This window comes from Jaculus jaculus, chromosome 19 (genome assembly GCF_020740685.1).
Source record: "Jaculus jaculus isolate mJacJac1 chromosome 19, mJacJac1.mat.Y.cur, whole genome shotgun sequence".
Taxonomy (NCBI): Eukaryota; Metazoa; Chordata; class Mammalia; order Rodentia; family Dipodidae; genus Jaculus; species Jaculus jaculus.
The window spans coordinates 54,011,102-54,033,242 of NC_059120.1; the positions used below are offsets into that span (position 1 = coordinate 54,011,102).

Genomic DNA, 22,141 nt, shown 5'->3' on the forward strand with positions numbered 1-22,141 from the left:
TGGCTTTGTCCCTCTCAGATACATCCTAGACAGCACTGACATAAATCACCTTTCTTGGATGTGAAACTCATTTTATCACTGGATGCTTGTAATTCTTAAGTAGCTCATCACAACGTTAAGTACTCCAGTGACAGAGCACTTGCCTAGCATGCACCAGGCCCTGAGTTCAATCCCCAACACCACAGAATAAAAATAAACCAGTCATGGTGGCTCACACCTATAATCCCAGTTTAGGCGGCTGAGGCAAGGGTATTACCATAAATTCAAGGCCAGCCTGGGCTATAAGTTCCAGTAAATTCTAGCACACAGGAGGCAGAGGTATGAGGATCACCTTGAGTTCAAGGCCTGCCTGAGACTACCTAGTGAATTAAATTCCAGGTCAGCCTGAGCTAGAGCAAGACCCTAACTAGAAAAACCAAATAAATAGTAAATAAATAAAACTCTTCATGTTCCACCTTTCTTACATTTCTAGCCCCATCCTTGTCCGGCCCTGTTTGCCAGCCCTAACTGCTTAGAAGTTAAATGAAAGAGCCGGCTTCACGCTTTTAGGCTTTTGTTCAAGCTGTATTCTCAGTGTGGAGTTGCTCTTCCCAGTACTCTGTAGGCTGGATATACACTTAACTCACCCTTCAAGACTCAGAGGCAAATGTCACCTCCTCTGGGAGGCGCTGTCCAATCCCTGCAGGGCCAAGGCAGGAGTGGCCTCTGGGCTCCCACCCTCCCCCACCCAAATTCTTCCACTGCTTCCATCACCGTCATGTCTATTTACACACTTGTCTCCTTCTACTAGACCCTCACATTCCTTGGGGTACAGGCTTTGTCTGGCCCACTTCCATCTCCTTAGTGTCTAGGACAGTGTTTATGACACATCCAATATATACTGAATGGAGCTGGGTGGTGGTGCACACCTTTAATCCCAGCACTTGGAGGCAGAGGAAGGAGGGTTGCCTTGAGTTTGAGGACACCCTGAGACTACATAGTGAATTCCAGGTCAGCCTGGGTTACAGCAAGATCCTTCCTCGAGAAACAAAAATAAAAATAAAAACAAAAATGGCCCAGCATGATGGTCTTTAATCCCAGCACTCAGGAGACAGAGGTAGGAGGAGCACCAAAATTTCAATGCCACCCTGAGACTACATAGTGAATTCCAGGTCAGCCTGGACTAGAGTGAGACCCTACCTTGAAAAAAAGAAAAAGAAAAACCAATTCAGATGGCCTCTGCAGAGTGGGAAATGCTGATGTTCGAAATTATCAGAACACTATCCACCATTCTACATTCTCGAAAATCGAGTTAAGTGCTTGCCTGTGAAGCCTAAGGACCTTGGTTTGAGGCTTGATTCCTAAGTACCCACGTAAGCCAGGTAGGTGCACAAGGGGGCCCATGCATCTGAAGTTTGTTTGCAGTGGCTGGAGGCCCTGATGCACCCATTTTCTCCCCCTCTCGCCCCCCCTCTCTCTCTCTCTCTCTCTCTCTCTCTCTCTCTCTCTCTCTCTGCCTCTTTCTCTGTCTGTCACTCTCAAATAAATAAAAATAAAGAAAATCTAGTTCTCACAGAGCTTAGCGATTCTCTTAGCTTTAGGTGCTGACTGCATTTTCGGACACCATGACTCTACCTCTGTCCTAGCTTCAGGCATACAACTCTCACAACCAGAACAGCTTTCATTTAGACACGTGTCACTCAAAATTCAATATACCCCAAATGAAACCGCCATGTTCTCCCTTAAATGGAGAAACCTTAGAAAAATGTCAATATCTCAGATAACTCGGGATTAATATTAATATGCCATAGTTTTCCCTGACTCATCCCCCTCCCTTGTCTGCATACCCAGCCTTAATTTCGATTCTTCATTCACAACCTCATTTTCACTTTCTTCTCACCCATCCTGCACAGCTCTAACTCAGGCTAAGCACATGGCACACTCTAGGTGTCGCGCTCCCTTCCCTCTGAGCTAGCAAACTATCTGTGTCCCACTGTTCATCTACTGATACTGTAATCAAAAATCTACACGGGAGGCTGGAGAGATGGCTTATCAGTTAAGCGCTTGCCTGTGAAGCCTAAGGACCTCGGTTCAAGGCTCGGTTCCCCAGGACCCACGTTAGCCAGATGCACAAGGGGGCGCACGCGTCTGGAGTTCATTCGCAGTGGCTGGAGGCCCTGGTGCACCCATTCTCTCTCTCTCTCACTTTCTCTCTGCCTCTTTCTCTCTCTGTCACTTTCAAATAAATAAATAAAAATTTTTAAAAAATTTAAAAATCTACATGGGTTCCTTATTTGCCCTGTTTTTTAACATACAAACTTATAAATATAGCCCCAAACAGTGGTCCCTTTATTTCACTCCCAGTCACGGCTACCCAGGTCAATCTAATCAGTGCCCCCAAAACATCTGAAGCCCTGCTTCAAGGAATTCACTTAATCCCTTTCAGCTCCTAAATGACTTTTTTTTTTTTTTTTTAGATGACAGCTTGCTATGTTGCTTTGGCTGACCTGAACTTCACAATCTCCAGCCTCTCAAGTGCTGGGTTTGGGATTACAGGTATATGCTACCATACCTGGCTCTTCTCATTTTTAATATCTGAAATGCTATAATTCCTTTGTGACATCATTCATAATTAACTGAGTATCTGTCTCCCAAATTACCTATGATATGAAGTCTGTACTATGTAACCAATAATACCTTCACATTTTCAAACTGTCTAGCACGTTAACGTTAATAGCGGCTCAGCATGTGTTCATTCCTTTCTATGCTGCCTACTTGCAGTTAACTGTCAGCTCATCACGGACACAAAGTTGTCATTTTTCCCCAATCCTTTAAGACACTTAGCATAGAATAGAAATCAGAGCAGGCCACTAAAAATAAGTTTAATGTTTTCTCTTACCCAATTTCGTAGAGAAAAAGAAGGGATAAGACATAACACCAAAAAAAAAAAAAAAAAAAACACATCTAGGCGCTAGGCATAGTAAGTACCTCATTCCTATAACCCCAGCACTCAAGAGGCTGAGGTAGGAGGATCACCATGAGTTTGAGGTCAGCTAAGGCTACAGAGTTCCAGGTCACCTTAGGCTAGAGTGAGACCCTGACAGAAAGAAAGAAGAAAAGAAAAGAAAAGAAAGAAAGAAAAGAAAAGAAAAGAAAAGAAAAGAAAAGAAAAGAAAAGAAAAGAAAAGAAAAGAAAAGAAAAGAAAAGAAAAGGAAGGGTGAAGAGATAGCTTAGTGGTTAAGATGCTTGCCTGCAAAACCAAAGGACCCAGGTTCGATTCCCCAGGACCCACACAAGCCAGATGCACAAGGTGGTACATACGTCTGGAGTCTGTTTGCAATGGCTGGATGACGTGGCACGGCTCAGTCACTCATTGTCTCTTTCTCTCAAGTAAATAACTAAATAATGACATTTTTTTTAATGTAGTAAAGGCTGAGGAGATGGCTCAATGGATAAAGCCCCTGACACACAGGCATGAGTACCTGAGTTCAGATCCCCAGACCCCATGTAAAAAAGCCAGAAGCCATGGTGAGCTTCTGTAATCCCAGCACACCTATGGGGAGAGGGGAGCAAAACCAGGAGCATTTCTTGGAAACTTGCTGGTCTAGCTGGCCTAGCAAGCAGAGGGGTAAAGGAGAGACCGTGCCTCAAGAAACAAGGTGAACCCAAAAGTTGTCCTCTGACCACCACACCACGTGCCCACACTCATACAGAAGAACATGCAAGCACACACAGAATTAAAAATAAACAAATGGAACTGAAAATAATCCCAGTGTAGCTCTGTAAGCTAAAACCCCTGCCTTGCACTTCTGATTTCCAGCTCATAAACACAATCTCCTGACTTGGGAAGTAATCACCTGCATTGATGACGTCACAAACATAGCTTTGTAATGACTCTGAGCGGGGGAGGGGAGAAATGTAGGACAGCAAGGCAAGTGAAGGAACAGCCCTGTGCTTCTGTTTAATGCTGATGCTTCTCATTCCTTTAATTGGACGTATTTTTTTTCTTTTTTATAAATTAACCAGTATACTTATTTCTAAAGTAGAGTCTCACTCTAGTCCGGGCTGACCTAGAACTCGCTCTGCAGCCCAGGCTGGCCTCAAACTCACGTTAATCCTCCCCCAGCCTCCGAAGTGCTGGATTATAGGCATTAGCCACCACACTGTCAACTGGCCGCATTTTCAAAGTAATTTCCTTCAGGAGGAAAAATGTGACAGCTGTCTCAGGGAAGACTCTTCGATGCCCAGGACCCTGGAGGACCCCGGCTCTCCCTTCAGCGATGTGGCACAGCACGGAGGCCTCAGGCTGTGTGGACAAAGACGCGCTCGGGCCGCACAGGGACGTCGTCTGCCAGCCGTTTCAAGCATTAGGTAGCAGCCCGAGAAGCCACACTGGACCTCCACAGATTCTGAAAAGAACTTAGTCGGCAATCAAGTATTCAGCATAGCCTAGTTTTAGTGGTCCACAAATGGACTAGCCTCTCTTGGGTTTCTAAGGAAGCCAAGTCTTTAAGCCTTTTGCCAAGACCACAGGTAATGTACGCTAAGAGATGTAAATGCAGCATCAGTAAGATACGCCAAAGAAGAATTTTTTTTTTTTTTTTGAGGTAGGGACTCTAGCAGCTGAGGCTGGCCTGGAATTCACTATGTCGTCTCAAGGTGGCCTCGAACTCACAGAGATCCTCCTACCTCTGCCTCCTGAGCGCTGGGATTAAAGGCGTGCGCCACCACGCCCGGCAAGAATTCATTTTTTTAAAACTAGAAGTTTCTCCATTGCGCCCTGAACTCTTCTATTACAGCTGCCTACATTAGCAGAGTTAAAGAAGAGTTAAATGTCCTTGAAACGTAACGCCATCCTTACCACAAGCTTTTGGAGAGAACCCAGCCACAGGTTGGTGCACTGGGAGACGGGGCAAGCAGAGCTAAGGATAGTATGGTAGGCAAATACAAAAACTTCTGCAAGGGATCTTAGGTCCACCAGCTATTTCTCTTTAGGCCAGGATGGCCCAGAAAAGAAGAGTCACACTGTACCAGTGCCTGACTCCCTGTCCCGCCCAGAGTTCCTGGACCAAAGAGCTCAATACTTCTCATTAAATCCAGCCTTTGTTCGAGGACCTACAATGACTCCATTGACCCTGCTATCAACACCCAACAGCCTGGCCTCTGAGTCCACTCCACCCTCTCGCTACCCGTGACTTTCGCAACCCACACTCTCCCCCGTCACCCTGTGACACCCCACACGCAGCTCAGTCATACACACCATCACCGCACCCTGCTCATTCTATCCTTGGAAAAATTCTTTGAGTTTATTTCTGACACAGAAAACTTTCATTTACTTGAGGGTGCATACTTTATTTTCTATGTAATGGTAGAGAAGTAACTCCTACAAGGTCACACAGTAAAAAGTAGAGTCAAAGTGCACCTAATAATGTCGTGGCTCATACGTCTCTATGGCTAATCCATAGCCTCTCACGCTCACTTCAAAATTTACTGGTCAGAAAACTGGAAAGATAGTCCAGCGGTTAAGGTGCTTGCCTACAAAATCTACTGCTCAGAAACTTAGCCTATTGCAGAAAAGGACTGTTGAAATTGGGAAGCATAATATAGGATTTTGGAATGGATATGTCTTAACTTGGCTAATAATTACAAGGGTCACTTTATAAAAATAATTTGTTTATACCTCTTTTCTACAATTGTGTTTCTGTGCAACCTTAACAAAAATAAGCAAAATATGGCTGGGAAGACAGTTTAGCAGTTAAGGTGCTTGCCTGCAAAGCCTAATGATCCAGGTTCAATTCCCCAGAACCCACATAAGCCAGATGCACAATGTGGTACACGATCTGGGATTTGTTTGCAGTGGTTATGGAAGCCCTGGCACACCCATTCTCTCTTTCTTTCTCTCATAAATAAATAAATAAAAAGAAAAATATTTTTTAAAACATAAGCAAAATAGGGCTGGAGAAATGGCTCAGTGGTTAAGGCATTTGCCTATTAAGCCTAAGGACCCAGGTTCAATTCCCCAGTACCCACATAAGCCAGATGGACAAGGTGGTACATACATCTGAAGTTTGTGGTTATAGAGGCCCTAGTATGCCCATTCTCTCTCTATCTGCTTCTTTGTCTCTCTCTCCCCCACTTCTCTGTCAAATAAATTAAATTTAATTTAAATTAAAAAAAATAAGAAATTGCCGGGCATGGTGGCACATGCCTTTAATCCCAGCACTCAGGAGGCAGAGGTAGGAAGATCACCGTGAGTTCAAGGCCACCCTGAGACAACATAGTAAATTCTAGGTCAGCCTGGACCAGAGTAAGACCCTACCTCGAAAAACCAAATAAATGAATAAGAAACATCCCCTATTTTAATCTCACTAATCCCTTGCTACTTCAAATTTTCTCAGCCTGACACACTGTGCTTGTGCCACATTAAGCCTGGTTTTGTTTCCTAAATGTCAAAGCTTCTTCCCGTATCCCTGCCCTTTCCTCTCCACACCTCACACCCTGCTCCAAGGGAAAAGACACCTGTTCTAAATCATTTATGTCTCCCCAAAGACTCACTGGCCTTACAGACTGCTTTATCTCTCTAAGAGTATCCAGTCATTATTCAGCAAGGATTTCTTATATTTTTTAAATGTCCTCTGTTCTTTCATATTAAAAATTCAACCCACCGAGCATGGTGGCATACACCTTTAATCCCAGTACTCGCGAGGCAGAGGTAGGAGGATTGCCTTGAGTTCAAGGCCACCCTGAGACTCCATAGTGAATCCCAGGTCAGCCTGGGCTACAGTGAGACCCTACTTTGAAAAAAAAAAAAAAATTCAAACCACTGGGCATGGTGGTGCACGCCTTTAATCCCAGCACTCAGGAGGCAGAGGTAGGAGGATCGCTGTGAGTTCAAGGCCCCTCTGAGACTACATTGTGAACTCCAGGTCAGCCTGTGCTAGAGCGAGACCCTACCTTGAAAAACAAAAACAAAAAAATTTTAGGCCTCAAATTCAATCTTTTGCACTAAATAGTAGAGGGGAAGGAAGATACAATGCAATTATTATTTAAGCAATTATTATTTCCAAGTTGATGATATTACCTCCACCAAAATCCAAGTAACAATTATCATTCATTACCGGTCGTCCTGCCTTACACAAAACATCGGTAGACCTTTCTGTGGCAGTTTCAGTCCTCTCCTCCCCCCAGCCCCAACCACCAAGGAGTCTTCAATACTAAGTGAAACAGCACAAAGAACAAGCAGAAAATTAGCCGGAGTCTGGAAACTATCTTCCATCACTTCCTACTTAGATGTTTAATGTCCAAGGCAGGTATCTGTTGAATTCTAAATTATTCATGTTAATGGATCATTATTGACAGAAAAGTGCTGATAATCCAAAATAAAAAGGAAAATCGAAAAATCTATTTTGGTTTTGAAGTATATGTTTTCAGCATATTTACCTCCTCCTTAATTATTCCTAACATGAGCTAATATTTGCATTTATCTGCACTCTTCCAGTACACAGAAACTGGCCGCTCAGTGGGGAAGGCACTCTGAAGCATGCCAGTCCACTACTGGAAATTTGAACAGACCCGCTGCTATTGAGGCTGTACGGGGACAACATCAATTTCATGTATTTTACAGTTCTGTTCAGCCTTCCAAATATCAACAGACTAGCCCAGCATGCTACTAACCTACAGGACAAAGAGTATAATTAATCCTTAATTGTTTACCTAGAATGTATTTACTTGTAAATTACGTTCAGCAAACATTTACCTACAAGTCTCCTCCCAGACCACTTCAACCTAACTCCCTGCAGACTTCACCTATCAGGAAGAATCTCATTTACTGGGAAGGAAATTCTCTCAAGTGGTTTTCAAAGCTATGTAATATAGAAAAATGAAAATAAGACTTATGTGCACTTTTAGAGTAGTCTTAAAAACCACCACTTCTCGGTACACTTTCCTTTTCCACCTTTGAAACATGCTCCAAGAAACAAAGGGATCCAGTCTTTCAAAGATGTATATAGCAGGAAAAGCCAAGAGCAAAAAAAAAAAAAAAAAAAAAATTTTAATTACCAGCCTTGCCTTTCCCTAAATAAAACATTATATGTAGTACTCACAAAAAAGACAGGGAAAACAAAAGTCAAAGCTACATTCTTGGTTTTGCCTTCAAGAAAACCTCCCTGGAAAGTTAGGAGGGTAACCTCTCCCAGCCGGTTTCACCAGGCAGCTGCTCTCTGCGTGCCGCACGCGTGCATCTCGAGCATCTCGAGCACTGGGCCCAGAGGATCCACCTTCGCGAGGCCGACACCCTATCCCCCCCGAAGAGGACCGAGTCTGAGACCGGTCCTCGCCGCCGACAAGCTAAAAATACGCCGGCCCAGTAAACAAATCCCATCCCACCGCCACCAGAGCCACACCGTTAACCTAGTAATTATGAGAACAGCGAGATCACGCAGCCCCCGGCTTCCTCGACATCAGCTTCTAAAGTTTCCATCGGCTCAGAGCAACTTTTTTTGTTTGTTTGTTTGTTTATTTGCTCTCCTCTTTCTCCAAAGTTCATAAGCCTGCCCTAGAATCTGTGCACACGCGCGCGCGTGCACACACACACGCATGCACACACACGCATGCACACATGAACACACAAAATCTTTTTTTTTTTTTCCGCTCCCTTCCTCCATGACTGGACGCGCTTGTCTTCACTCATTTTTTTTTTATAGTGACTTAAAAAAAAAAAAAAAGAAAGAAAGAAAGAAAAAGAACTTTCTCCTACGGATGAACGGGTTACAGTAAGCCTGCACCTTGACCAGCCCGAAAAGTCCTCCATCCATCATCCCCCCCCCCCCAGGAAAAAAAGTCTTAGGGTGACAAGAAGGGGACCCGTCCAAACTGCCCACCGCGGCTTGGGAGAGAGGTCGGGAGCGCGGGACGCAGGTAAAAATAAAGATAAAAAAGGCAGGAGGAGGAGGAGAGGGAACGGTCAGGAGCTGGGCAAGGGGGCGGCCGGGCGACCCGAGGACCGCGCTCAGCGACATGGCTCCGGGAGCGCGGTCGCGGGGAGGGGCGGGGAGGGAAGGGAGGGAGGGCGCCGGCGGCGCGGAGTTTGGGACTCGGCGGAGGCGGGAGGGGCGGGGTGGGCATCGGGGGCTCCGTTACCCTCGAGGACTCCGGGGCGCAGGCCCTAGGCCCGGACGGAGAGCGGGGCCCGGTGGCCTGTCTTCTTCATTCCTCCGCGAGTGACCCCGGGGTCCGGCCGGCCCCTCCTCCCCCGACGACGACGATGGAGGCGGCGGCGGGCGGACGCGGCCGTTTGCTCTTGCACGGGATCCGGAACGGGAGCCGGGGCGCTCACTTGATCTAGACTCGGTGTCTCTCTTTCTCTCTCTCTCTCTCTCTCTCTCTTTCTCTCCCGGTGGCTTTTTTTTTTTTTTTTTTTTTTTTTTTTTCTCGTGCTGCCTGCTCCACACCGGGGTCGTCACTCCGACACTCCGGCCGGTTGGTTCGGGAGCGGTAGCTCTCGGCCGTCCGTCCGGCCGGAAACAAACGCCAGTTTCCGGCCGGAGCGGGTTAGTGGGAACACCCCAGGCCGCCCCCGGGGCCCCCGCCCGCCCCGCCCCGCCCCGCCCCGCCCCGCCCCTCCCCGCGGAGGCCCCGCCCCGCCCCGCCCCCAGCGCCGCGCCCCGCCCCCAGCGCCGCGCCCCGGGCCCGCGCGGCCGGTTTGCAGCGCGGCTCGGCCGGCGCGTGACCCCGAGCGTTCGGGGCTCGAGTCCCCGGAGCTCCTTTTTACCCCCAAGCGATCTTGACCGACCCGGAGCCGGAGGGACCCGCGGCTGCTCTCCAGAGTCTAGAGTGGCATCCCTTTGGCTCCAGCCCTTCTGGGAGGATATTCGGGGGTGAGACACAGAAATCGGGAAGGGGGAGTTGTAGAAAGGTGAGAAGGATGGAAAGACTGAAATGCTAGTGTACTCCACGCAGCTTTTCTGGGCCCAGCGAAGGAAAAAAAAAAACAAAAAAAACCAAAATAACAACGCATCTTTGAAACCAGTCTCCACCCACGTAGGCATTTCCCGTGTTCTTGAACTCTTTTCAGGTGCACAGACCGCTCTCTATAAACAACGTTTACTTGCATAACGATTGTTTAATTGACACACCTTGCTGTTAGCACAGTCGATAAAAGTCACTTGACACTCTTTGTTTATGAACTTTACATTGCACTGCAACATAATGCAACATCTGTTTATTGAGGTCCTACTATGTGCGAAGGCACTGCGCACTGTAAGATCGGGAATACAAAGATCAACAAGACCGGAAATCCAAAAAATTCCTGAGATCTTACAAATTAGTAAAATACATAAAACTTAAACCGGAAAAAAATACATAAAACAAAAACTAAGCCGGGTGTCGTGGCTCACGCCTTTAATCTCAGCACTCAGGAGGCAGGTAGGAGGATCACTAAGAGTTTGAGGTCACCCTAAAGACTATATAGTGAATTCCAGGTCAGCCTAGTACCAGACATAACCTTGAAAAAGCAAAAAACAAAAAAAGTCCAAAGCTCATGTGCCATGTGGGTTATGAATTATGGCTAGAACGTAAATAAGCCAATCCCTGCCACTTCATAAATCTTTGTTAATGTTTGTATGCATGTACGTGCGTGTTCATGTGTACCCTTTGCAGGCGCACAGGCACGTGTGTGAGTGAACGTCAGAGGACAATCTCCCATGGTTTCGGAATACTGATCACCTTCTTTTGAGACAGGGTCTCTTACTGGCCTGGGGCTCACAAAGTAAGCTAAACTGGCTGGCCAGCAGCCATCACACCCAGCATTTTTTCTAAAAAAAACATTTTATTTGAGAGAGAGAGAGGCAGATAGAGACAGAAAATGGGCACACCAGGGCCTTCAGCCACTACAAATGAACCCCAGACACAGGTCCCACCTTGTGCATCTGGCTTTCTTGGGTGCAGGAGAATCAAATGTGGGTCCTTAGGCTTCGCAGGCAGGCGTCTTAACCGCTAAGCCATCTCTCCAGCCCATACTCAGTATTTTTTAAAACTTTATTTATTTACTTGAAAGAGAAAACGGCAGAGGGAGAGAGAATGGGCGTGCCAGGATCTTCAACAGCTGCAGAGGCAGAGGTTGGCAGATCTCCGGTGGGATTGAGGCCACCCTGAGGCTTCATAGTGATTTTCAGCTTGGGCTAGAACAAGACCCTACCTTGACAAAAAAAAAAAAAAAAAAAAAACTTAGACCTGTCTTTACTGAGGCCCTTCAGAACCAATTTATGCTCTGTTAACTGTGTCTTTTAGTTTAAACATACTATCACAGACTCATTAGAACCGGTATGGAAGAGTTCAAAAGCATTCTCCACCCTCAGTACAAAGCAGTGGACAGACAGACACACACACACACACACACACACACACACACACACAGTTTCCAAGTTCAAATGTTGAGCCAGGCTGCGGGTCAGAGTCGTTTACGTGACCGCACATTAAAGGCCCGCCTGGAAATTTGGGGATCAGGAAGTGATGGGGTTGCAGTTGCTTTGTGCCGGTTGCTTACTCTGACCATCCATCACTCATTGTTGTTTGTGCGACTGCTCAATGGGCTGCTTGTTTTGGGTCAGCTCATGCTGTGTGGGTAGCAGTGTGGTCAGCTGGGCTAGGAGCCAGGCCACCTGGGTTCTGGTCCCAGCTCAGCCAGCCTCTAATCCATTGACTCTCATCTCATTCCTGTGTGTCACTTTCTCCGCCTAGAAACAAGGAATGTCCTCTCTTGGGCTGTGTAGCCATTCGGGCTGTCACTGCGTCAGATGCTGAGGAGCACCCACTGTCTGATATAAAGTCAGAACAGCCTGAACACAGCTGATTTTTTTCCCCCTTTTCCCTTTTCTACTAGGTAGAAGAATAGTAAGAAAAGAACGAAAAAGCAGTAGAGAAAATGCTACCAGTGGGCATAAGGCCCCACACCCTCCTCGGCTATTCAATGTTCTTTTCCACTCTAACGACCTGATTTTGTTTACTTGTCTCAGCAGTTGGAAGATTCAAGAGCCTCCCTGAGCAGCACTTTAAACTGGAGCAGAAGAACCAGAGCTTTGCAAGGCACCAGAGAAACCAGAGACCGAATACCAGGGCTAATGGTAGGGTGTGTGTATGTGCAGACAAGTGTGTGTGTTGGGAAAGAGGGGCAGTTATTCAGAGAAAGCTATTTTGCAGCCAACCAGGGGGCGGGAAGAGAAATTATTTGCATTTATATGCTTTTGTGGTGGGAAAGAAAACCAAACCAAAATAACTTCCTTTCTCTCATCACCACCACTATAATTTAGACCAGTGAGTGGTTTTAGAGAGTTTTAGAAACTATGTATGGTACGTGCCTAGGAACCTCAGACCAATTCAGAATCCTCGGGGTTGAAGACCATAAATCTATATCCAAAAAAAAAAAAAAAATTCAAGGCTTTTAAAAAGGTAAACACATTCCTGCCCCATGACCCGGCATTCCCACTGCTAGGCATTTACCCACTAGAAATGAAAATATATGTATGTCTACAAAAAAAACTTACGCACGGATGTTCATAAGAGTTTCGTGTAAACTGGACAACTCAGGCTGGAGAGATGGCTTACCGGTTAAGCGCTTGCCTGTGAAGCCTAAGGACCCAGGTTCGAGGCTCCAGTCCCCAGGACCCACGTTAGCCAGATGCACAAGGGGAATTGGTTAGCAGTGGCTGGAAGCTTGTCAGGGGATTTTGGTAGAGAAGTGGAGGCTGGAGGCTGGATGGTGGAGAAACGGATGGAATGCTCTTGCATCCTAGATTCCATTACCCTCGCCCGTGCTCTGTTTAGGTAGGCAACAGGGTTCCGGCCAATGTGACATGCAGGGAAATCTTGCAGCTTTGTGGGGGGAAAAAAATGTCTATGTTCTTAGCAATAGATAAAGAGAAAGAATGAATCAGAGCTGGAGGGATAGCTTACCTGCGAAGCAATAGGACCCAGATTCCATTCCCCGGGACCCATTTAAGCCAGATGCACAAGGTGGCACACGCATGTTTCTTTGCAGTAGCTAGAGGCCCTGGAGCACCCATTATCTCTCTCTACTTGCCTCTTTCTTGCCTCTGTATTTCTCTCTAATAAATAAATAGAAATATTTTTTAAAAAGCTTAAAAACAAGTGGGGCATGGTGGTGCATGCCTTTAATCCCAGCACATGGGAGGCAGAGGTAGGAGGATCACTGTGAGTTCTAGGCCACGCTGAGACTACATAGTGAATTCCAGGTCAGCCTGGACTAGAGTGAAACCCTACCTCGAAAAACCAGAAAAAAAAAAAAAAGCTTAAAAAAAGAATAAATTACTTTCTTCTGCTCTTGAATGTTAATGTGTTTGAAACTATCATGCCAGTTAGAAGACTAGTGGATATTCTAAGGATAACAGGACAAAATGATTGAAAGTAGAGGCTGGAAAGATGGCTCCGTGGTTAAGAAGCTTGTCTGCCAAGCCTAAGGACCCGGGTTTGGTTCTCCAGGACCCACGTAAAGTCAGATGCATAAGGTGGTTCACGCGTCCAAAGTTTGTTTGCAGTGGCTGAGGCCCTGATGTGTCCATTCTCTTTCTATCTGCCTCTTTCTTACACACACACACACACACACACACACACACACACACTCTCTCTCTCTCTCTCTCTCTCTCTCTCTCTCTCTCTCAAATATATAACTAACTCTCTCTCTCTCTCTCTCTCTCTCTCTCTCTCTCTCTCTCTCTCAAATATATAACTAAAATATTTTTTAAAAAAGATTTAAAATAATCTAGGCCTTTGGAGAATAGTTTATTTAACCACCACTGGACTGATCCTACTTGAAATTTTTATTATATGAAGCAATACATCTTCCTTATTGTTTAAGCCATTTTGAACTAAATTTTCTTTTGAAAAATATTTGGACTGGAGAGATTGCTCAGCAACTAAGGCACTTGCCTACAAAGCCTGCTGGCCTGATTTTGATTCCCCAGTACCCACATAAAGCCAGATGCACAAAGTGCCCATGTATCTGGAATTCGTTGGCAGTGGCTGGAGGCTCTGACATACCCATTCTCTCTCTCTCTTTTCTCTCTCCTCTCCTTGAAAATAAAGAAATAAAATATTTTTGCATTACATTTATTTTATTAATATTAGTTGCATTTATATTAGTAAATAAAATATTTTTAGGATTTTATGTATTTGGAGAGAGTATGGATGTCCAAAGGTCTTTTGTCACTGCACAGCCCATACTCATGCACCACTTGGTGTATCTGGCTTTATGTGGGTATTAGGGAATCAAAATCAGGCCAGCGGGCCTTGCAAGAAATCATCTTTATCTACTGAACCATCTCTCCAGCCCCTAAAGTCAAAATTTCTTAGTCTGGGGCTGGAGAGATGGCTTAGTAGTTAAGGCACTTGCCTGCAAAGCCAAAGGACCCAGGATCAATTCCCCAAGACCCACATAAAGTCAGATACAGGTCATGTACATGTGTGGTACATGTGTCTGGAGTTCACTTGCAGTGGCTAGAGTGCCTGGTACGCCCCTTCAATCTCTCTCTCTCTCTCTCTCTCTCTCTCTCTCTCTCTGCCTCTTTCTCTCAAAAAATATTTGTTTTATTAAACAAATAACTTTTTTAAATAAAAAAGGAGGGCTAGAGAGATGGCTTAGCAGTTAAGGTGCTTGCTTGCAAAGCCTAAGGACTCAGGTTACATTCCCCAGGATCCACATAAACCAGGTGTACAAGGTGGCACATGAGTCTGGAGTTTCGTTTGCAGTGGCTAGAGCCCCAGATTTGCTCATATTCTCCCTCCCTCTCTCTCTCTCTCTCTCTCTCTCTCTCTCTCTCAAGTAAATAAAGAAAATATTTTTTTAAGTGAAAAAAATTTTTCTTAGTCTGCATTCTAAAATCCTATACGAAATACTTAGTAGCAGAGGCCAGTAAGTTAAAAAGGAGACATAAAGGGAAGAGAAAGGAAGGGAGGAGGGTACTTAATAGGTGGATATTGTATATATGTAAGTACAATGATTGTGATGGGGAGGTTATATGATGGAGAATGGAATTTCAAAGGAGAAAGTGTGGTGGGGGAGGGAATTAACATGGGATTTTTTTTATAATCATGGAAAATGCTAATAAAAATTTTTAAAAAAGGGAAAGAAAAAAAAAAAAGAATTTCTTGCCGAGGGGCTGGAGAGGTGGCTTAGCAGTTAAGGCACTTGCCTACAAAGCCAAAGGACCCAGGTTCAATTCCCCAGGACCCACTTAAATCAAATGTATAATGGAGCACATGTGTCTGGAGTTCGTTTGCAATGGCTGGAGGCCCTGGTGTGCCCATTCTCTCTGTCTCTTTCTCTTTCTTAAATAAAAAAATAACTAAAAAAAAAAAAAGAATTGTAAATAAGGTGCTGGAAAGATGGCTTAGCAGTTAAGGCACTTACCTACAAAGTTAAAGGACCCAGGTTTGATTCCCCAGTATCCATATAAAGCAGTTTGTAGTGGCTAGAGTCCCCACACACCCATTCTTTCTCTCTATCTGCCTCTCTCACTCAAATAAATAAATGAATAAAAATAAAAATAAAATCCTATATGACCTGTCCCAGTCTAGTCCTGGCTCTAAAATAGCTTAATTTTTTATCTCTTCCTTTGTGTTCTCTACTTTTTTTTTTTCTTTTTTTTTTTTGAGGTAGGGTCTCACTCTAGCCCAGGCTGACCTGGAATTCACTCAGTAGTCTCAGGGTGCCCTTGAACTCACGGCGATTCTCCTACCTCTGCCTCCCGAGTGCTGGGATTAAAAGCGTGTGCCACCATGTCCATCCTCTGGTTGCATTTCTTTTACCATGTGTTGTGGGCTGGTTGGTATTAACAGCCAGCTTTCCAGGGGTGGGGGGAAGCGCTGTTCTGTAATATGCCCCAACTTCCCCAGCACAAGCTCTTCTACCACTGACAATTTCATGCCAGCTCTGTGATGTAACTAAGCAAAGCTGAGGTAAGGGAGGGACATCACTGTTACTATCCAACTTTCTCCCTTATCTCTTGAGTTTTCTCCCTAAGTAGCATTTAAACTATAAATGTCTTTACCAATCCATTGGAATTTGAATTGTTAATGACCACAAGTATTTGTTCGTAGCCAACTCCTTAATTAATTTTTTTTTTTAGACCTGAGGAATAATAGATATATCAAAAGAAGTGTTCAGTGGCACCAGATCTCCTTCTGGGATTTTCTAAAAGCTTTCTAGGGTTAGGCATTAGGGAACTCCTCAGAAGAAAATCTCTCTGCCTCCAGGTCCTATGAGGATTCTAGATGCCTGAAGGTTCTTTGTTGCAAATAAGGTGTATCTGCTTCCAATGTATTGTGAGTGCAATCCTCAGGTGAGCTGTGTTAGGACATTAACTAACGGGCTTTTAGCAAGACTGGGTATATTCCCATTCTAGTCCTGAGACATCCCTTGAGGACATAAAAATTGACTTTTTAAAGCCATAATAACTGGCCAATAGGTTGGTAAAGAAGAGAAGCCAGTTCCCTGGGCTGTGAGAACAAGCGTTACCTTACCTGATTGTAGTGCGCGCAGTGGGTCAGCTTTTTTTGTTTGTTTTTTTTTAATTTTATCTAGGTTTATTCCAATAGGCAGGTTGAATTACTTACATCCTTTTTTTGTTTGTTTTTGTTTTTGTTTTTGTTTTTCGAGGTAGGGTCTCACTCTGGTCCAGGCTGACCTGGAATTAACTCTGTCATCTCAGGGTGGCCTTGAACTCACGGCGCTCCTCCTACCTCTGCCTCCCGAGTGCTGGGATTAAAGGCGTGCACCACCATGCCCGGCTTTCTTTCTTTTTTTTAATTAACAATTTCCGTGATTGTAAACAATATCCCATGGTAATGCCCTTTCTCCCCACCGCCACTTTCCACTTTGAAACTCCACTGTCCATCACATCCCCTCCCCCTCTCAATCAGTCTCTTATTTTGATGTCATAATCTTTCCCTCCTATTATGATGGTCTTATGTAGGTAGTGTCAGGCACTGTGAGGTCATGGATATCTAGGTCATTTTGTGTCTGGGGGGAGCATGTTGTAAAGAGTCCTACCCTTTTTTTGGCTCTTACATCTTCCTGCCACCTCTTCAGCAATAGCCCCTGAGCCTTGGAAGGTGTGATAGAGATATTGCAGTACTGAGCACTCCTGTCACTTCTTTCCAGCACCATGATGTCTTCTGAGTCATCCCAAGGTCGCTGCCAGCTGAAAAGAGAAGGTTCTCTACCAAAAGTGAGAGTAGCATTAATATATGGGTATGAGCATTAAGAGAAGTGCTTACTGGGCAGTTTGATAAGCATAGCATATACATTTAGTCAGACAGCAGCAGATGTTACACCCCTAGGGCTCATGAATACCCCTGTTTTAAGTTTTCAGTATCAGGGATGTATTCCCTCCCATGGAGTGGGCCTCCAGTCCAATTAGAGGGCAGTTGGTTTCCACCATGACAGATGTGCCACTATTGCATCCATTGGCTCATTTGGCCTGGCTGGCTAAATATAAGGCTTGCAGTGTCCACTGTTGAGTATCTTCACTGGTAATTTTTCTCTCTTTCCCATTGAACTGCATGCAGAATGGCTTCTCTCAGCTTTCTGTCAGCTGGTCTACATGGAGGAGGTTATCAGCTCAGCTCCATCAGGATTTTTCAGTGACCTTGCAGCCCAAGTATGTTGAGTCTTCAGCAATAGGGTCATACCATCTATTCCTGTGGGAAACCAAGGGCCTCGGCAATGGCCTGTAATGTTTTGGGGGCATCAGGGACCTCCCTGGCCAGAAACTCACTAGAATGTATGCCAGTGGGTCAGCTTATCTCTGCCTCACAGATGACGCACCCCAGGCTTGCAGGAAACAATGAAGTCTGCCAACACATTGGCCAGTGTAATGAGGAGCGGTCCAGGAATGAGAGGGCTAAGTCACTCTGGCCCCGACTAGGTCAGCACTGGGAAGCATGCCAAATTCAAGTCTCTGGAAGCTGATGGCACATTCAAGGAGCTAGAAGACCAGAGGTGGCATCAAACTCTTATTGTCGCTTTCAGAGCATTGCATGACCCACCTTACTAACTCTCCTTTTTTTGTTTGTTTGTTTGTTTTTCAAGGTAGGTGTCACTGTAGCCCAGGCTGACCTGGAATTCACTCGGTAGTCTCAGGCTGGCCTCGAACTCACGGCGATCCTCCTACCTCTGCCTCCCAAGTGCTGGGATTAAAGGCGTGCACCACCACGCCCAGCTCTTAACTCTCCTTTTTATGTAACTCGTGGCTCAAGTTGAACTCTGTGGACACTGCACACTAAGAACATTTTCCTGAATTGTAAATATGGGCTGTTTTCCGCCTCAGAGAGTTCAGAGACTGGCTGAATCCACCTAGCTGTCATCCACTAGAATTTCTCAGTGACGCACTGCCCGACTGTGGCTTTCCAGCTTTCTCGAGCATCTTGGCTGTGCCCAGAAAAGGAGATGGCAAGTGGTGTAGATTCTACAGAGACGTCGCATCCTTTGACTGCAGACACTCATTCCTGAAAGAAACTAAAAGGGTTGCAGGTCTATTGCAAAAGAGGTGGCAGAAAGAGTGTAAGAGCCAAAGGAAGGGTAGGACTCCTTACAATGTGCTCCTCCAGACATAAAATGGCCTGGATATTCATGACCTCACAGTGCCTGACACTACCTACACAAGACCATCATAAGAGGAGGAAAAGATCATGACATCAAATCAAAATAAAAGAGAGACTGACTGACGGGAGGGGATATGATGGAGAGTGGAGTTTCAAAGGGGAAAGGGGGGGATGGAGGGAATTACCATGGGGAATTGTTTACAATCATGGAAGTTGTTAATTTAAAAAAAAAATAGGGCTGAGAGATGGCTTAGTGGTTAAGCGCTTGCCTGTGAAGCCTAAGGACCCTGGTTCGAGGCTCGCTTGATTCACCAGGACCCACATAAGCCAGATGCACAAGGGGGAGCAAGCATCTGGAGTTCGTTTGCAGTGGCTGGAGGCCCTGGCACGCCCATTTTCTCTCTCTCTCTCTCTCTCTCTGTCTCTTTCTCTCTGTGTCTGTAACTCTCCAATAACTAAATAAAAATAAACAAAAAATTTTTTTAATAATAAAAGTTTTTAAAAAAAGGAATACTGTTGTTGCCCTCATAAGCGCATTGACTTTGGCTTCCTGCTTCCCAGGAGAAATTCCATTTGATCTTTAGTTTCTCCCTCTGCTCTTTGTCTATGTAAACAGCATCTCTTGTAGGATCATATTCCACACAGAGCTGCTAACACTTAGCCACAGAACACAGTGGCTGATTTTATGGGGGACAGCCAGTGAGTTGGTTTTGCTCTGGCCTCTTCCTGTGAGATGCCCCAGTACTTCACAACCTCACATCTACAGCGAGGTAACAATGCATATGTTTTGTATCAGTGTCCCTGCTTTAGGCTAGCTTTAAAAAAAGATTTTTAAAAATTTTTATTTTATTATTCATTTTATTATTTTATTATTTTTTGTTTTGTTTTGTTTTTCGAGGTAGGGTTTCACTCTGGTCCAGGCTGACCTGGAATTAACTATGTAGTCTCAGGGTGGCCTTGAACTCATGACGATCCTCCTATCTCTGCCTCCCAAGTGCTGGGATTAAAGGCGTGCGCCACCACGCCTGGCTAATTTTATTTCAGAGACAGTGAGGGGCTAGGAAGAGAGAGAATTGGTGCACCAGGGCCTCAGCTACTACAATCAAACTCCAGACACTTGTACCACCTAGTGGGTATGTGCAACCTTGCACTTACCTCGCCTTTGCGTCTGGCTTACTTGGGACCTGAAGAGTTGAACATGAGTCCTAAGGCTTTGCAGACAAGTGCCTTAACTGCTGAGCCATTCTCTCTAGCCCCCCTTTATTTTTATTTTTTTATTTGACAGAGAGAAAGAATGGGCACTTCTGGGCCTCCAGCTGCTGCAAACAAACTCCAGACACATGCGCCACATTCTGCATCTGGCTTATGTGGGTCCTGGGGAATCAAACCTGGGTCCTTTGGCTTTGCAGGCAAGCGCCTTAGCCTCTAAGCCATCCCTCCAGCCCCAGCTCTTTCTTTTTAAATGCATGAATCTATTATCAATACCTCTGCACTGAGATGCACTAATTCATTTTTCTCGATTCTCATAGCCACAGTCCTAACTCGTTACCCCAGACATGACTATTGCAAAAGTTCCCCACAACTAGTCACTTACCTCTGACACCTCCCTTCCTGTCTACTCAGATGAGAACTCAGAGCTGGTCATATTGTTCCTCTGCTCAAAATCCTTCCATTAGCAGGGTCTGGTGGTGCACGCCTTTAATCCCAGCACTCAGGAGGCAGAGGTAGGAATACTCAAGGCCACCCTGAAACTACACAGTGAATTCCAGGTCAGCCTGGGCTAGAGCAAGACCCAACCTCGAAAAACAAAACAAAACAACAACAACAAAAAATCCTTCCATTGGTCCTTGGAGGGAAATTTATCTACTGATAATAATAAGAATAATGTTTCCCCATGAGTTCGAAGCCACCCTGAGACTACATAGTGAGTTCCAGGTCAGCCTGGACTAGAGTGAGACCCTACCTCGAAAAACCAAAAAAAGAGTATGTTATTATCCCCATTTTTTTTTTTCCTCAAGATAGGGTCTCACTCTACCCCAGGCAACCAGGAACTCAGTCTGTAGTCCCAGACTGACCTCAAACTTTGGTCTTCCTCCTACCTTCATGAGTGCTGGGATTAAAGGTGTATGCTACCACAGTATTCATTATCATTATTAATGTGGTTGGATTTATCCTTTCTACAGGAATCAAAGAATTCTGAGAGCTGACAGACTGTTTTGGAATTATTGTGTAGCTGAAAAAGAAGCTGTTGTTATTTGAAACCAAAACCACCAGGCATGATGTTTCAGGTCAGTAATCACAACGTTCAGGAGGCTAAGGCAGAAGGAGTAAAGAGTTGGAGGTCATCCTAGGCTACAGTGGATATCTTTACTTCAAAAAAACAAAAGCCAGGCAGGCATGGTGGCGCCCAGCACTCGGGAGACAGAGGTCGGAGGATCACTTTGAGTTCGAGGCCACCCTGAGATTTCACAGTGAATTCCAGGTCAGCCTGAGCTAGAGGGAGACCTTACCTTGGAAAAAAAAAACCAAAAAATAACTTGTAACTACTGGCCTGTGAGGGACATGATTCATACAGCAAAGAAAATAATTACTCACACTACTTCCTTCTGCTAACAAAATTGGAAAAAGGGAGCCAGGTGTAGTGGTACACGCCTTTAATCCCAGCATTTGGGAAGCAGAGGTAGGAGGATTGCTGTTGAATTCAAGGTCACCCTGAGACTACACAGTGAATTGCAGGTCAGCCTGGGCTAGAGTGAGACCCTGCCTTGAAAAAACCAAACAAACAAGCAAAAAGAATTAGAAAAAGAGAACAGTGGCTACTAGCCTCTATGTGTTAATTTTGAGACTCAGGATAAGGACTGGAAGGGGGGACTGGAGAGATGGCTCAGCAGTAAAGGTGCCTGCAAAGCCTAAGGACCCAGGTTCAAGTCTCCAGGTCCCATGTAAGCCAGATGGCTGGAGGCCCTGGCATGCCCATTCTCTTTCTCTCTCTGTCTCTAATAAATAAATAAATAAATAATAAATCAGAAAGAACTGAAAGAGGTAATCTACCTAGCAAAACACATTAAATAGAATCCTTAGCTATATGGTGGGTGGGTGTGTGTTTGTTTATTTGCAAGCAGAGAGAGAAGAGAGAAGGGGGGTGCTGGAGGAATGGCTTAGTAGTAAGGCATTTGCCTGCAAAGCCAAAGGACTCAGGTTCGATGCCCCAAGACCCACATTAGCCAGATACACAAGGGGGCACATGCATCTGGAGTTTGTTTGCAGTGGCTGGAGGCCCTGGCGCACCCATTCTCTCTCTCTCTCTCTCCCTCTTTCTCTGTCAAATAAATAAAAAATAATAAAATATTAAAAAAAAGAAAGCTGGGTGTGGTGGCACATGCCTTTAATCCCAGCACTTAGGAGGCAGAGATAGGAGGATCACCAAGAGTTCGAGGCCACCCTGAGACTACAGAGTGAATTCCAGGTCAGCCTGAGCGATAGTGAAACCCTACCTTGGAAAACCAAAAACAAAGAGAGAGAGAGAAGGAGGGAGAGGGAATGGGC

The 22,141-nt window shown here is 45.3% G+C and overlaps 1 protein-coding gene across 2 annotated transcripts in view; it reads right to left on the minus strand.

Moving 5' to 3' along the window:
• Positions 1–9,495, minus strand: part of Otud7b (OTU deubiquitinase 7B) — a 64,244-nt gene extending 54,749 nt beyond the window's left edge. For both annotated transcript variants that reach the window (XM_045138136.1, XM_045138137.1), the window contains exon 1: positions 9,119–9,495. The gene's annotated coding sequence lies outside the window, so the exon portion shown is untranslated. The remainder of the gene's footprint in view (positions 1–9,118) is intronic.
• Between the last annotated feature and the right edge of the window lie 12,646 nt (positions 9,496–22,141).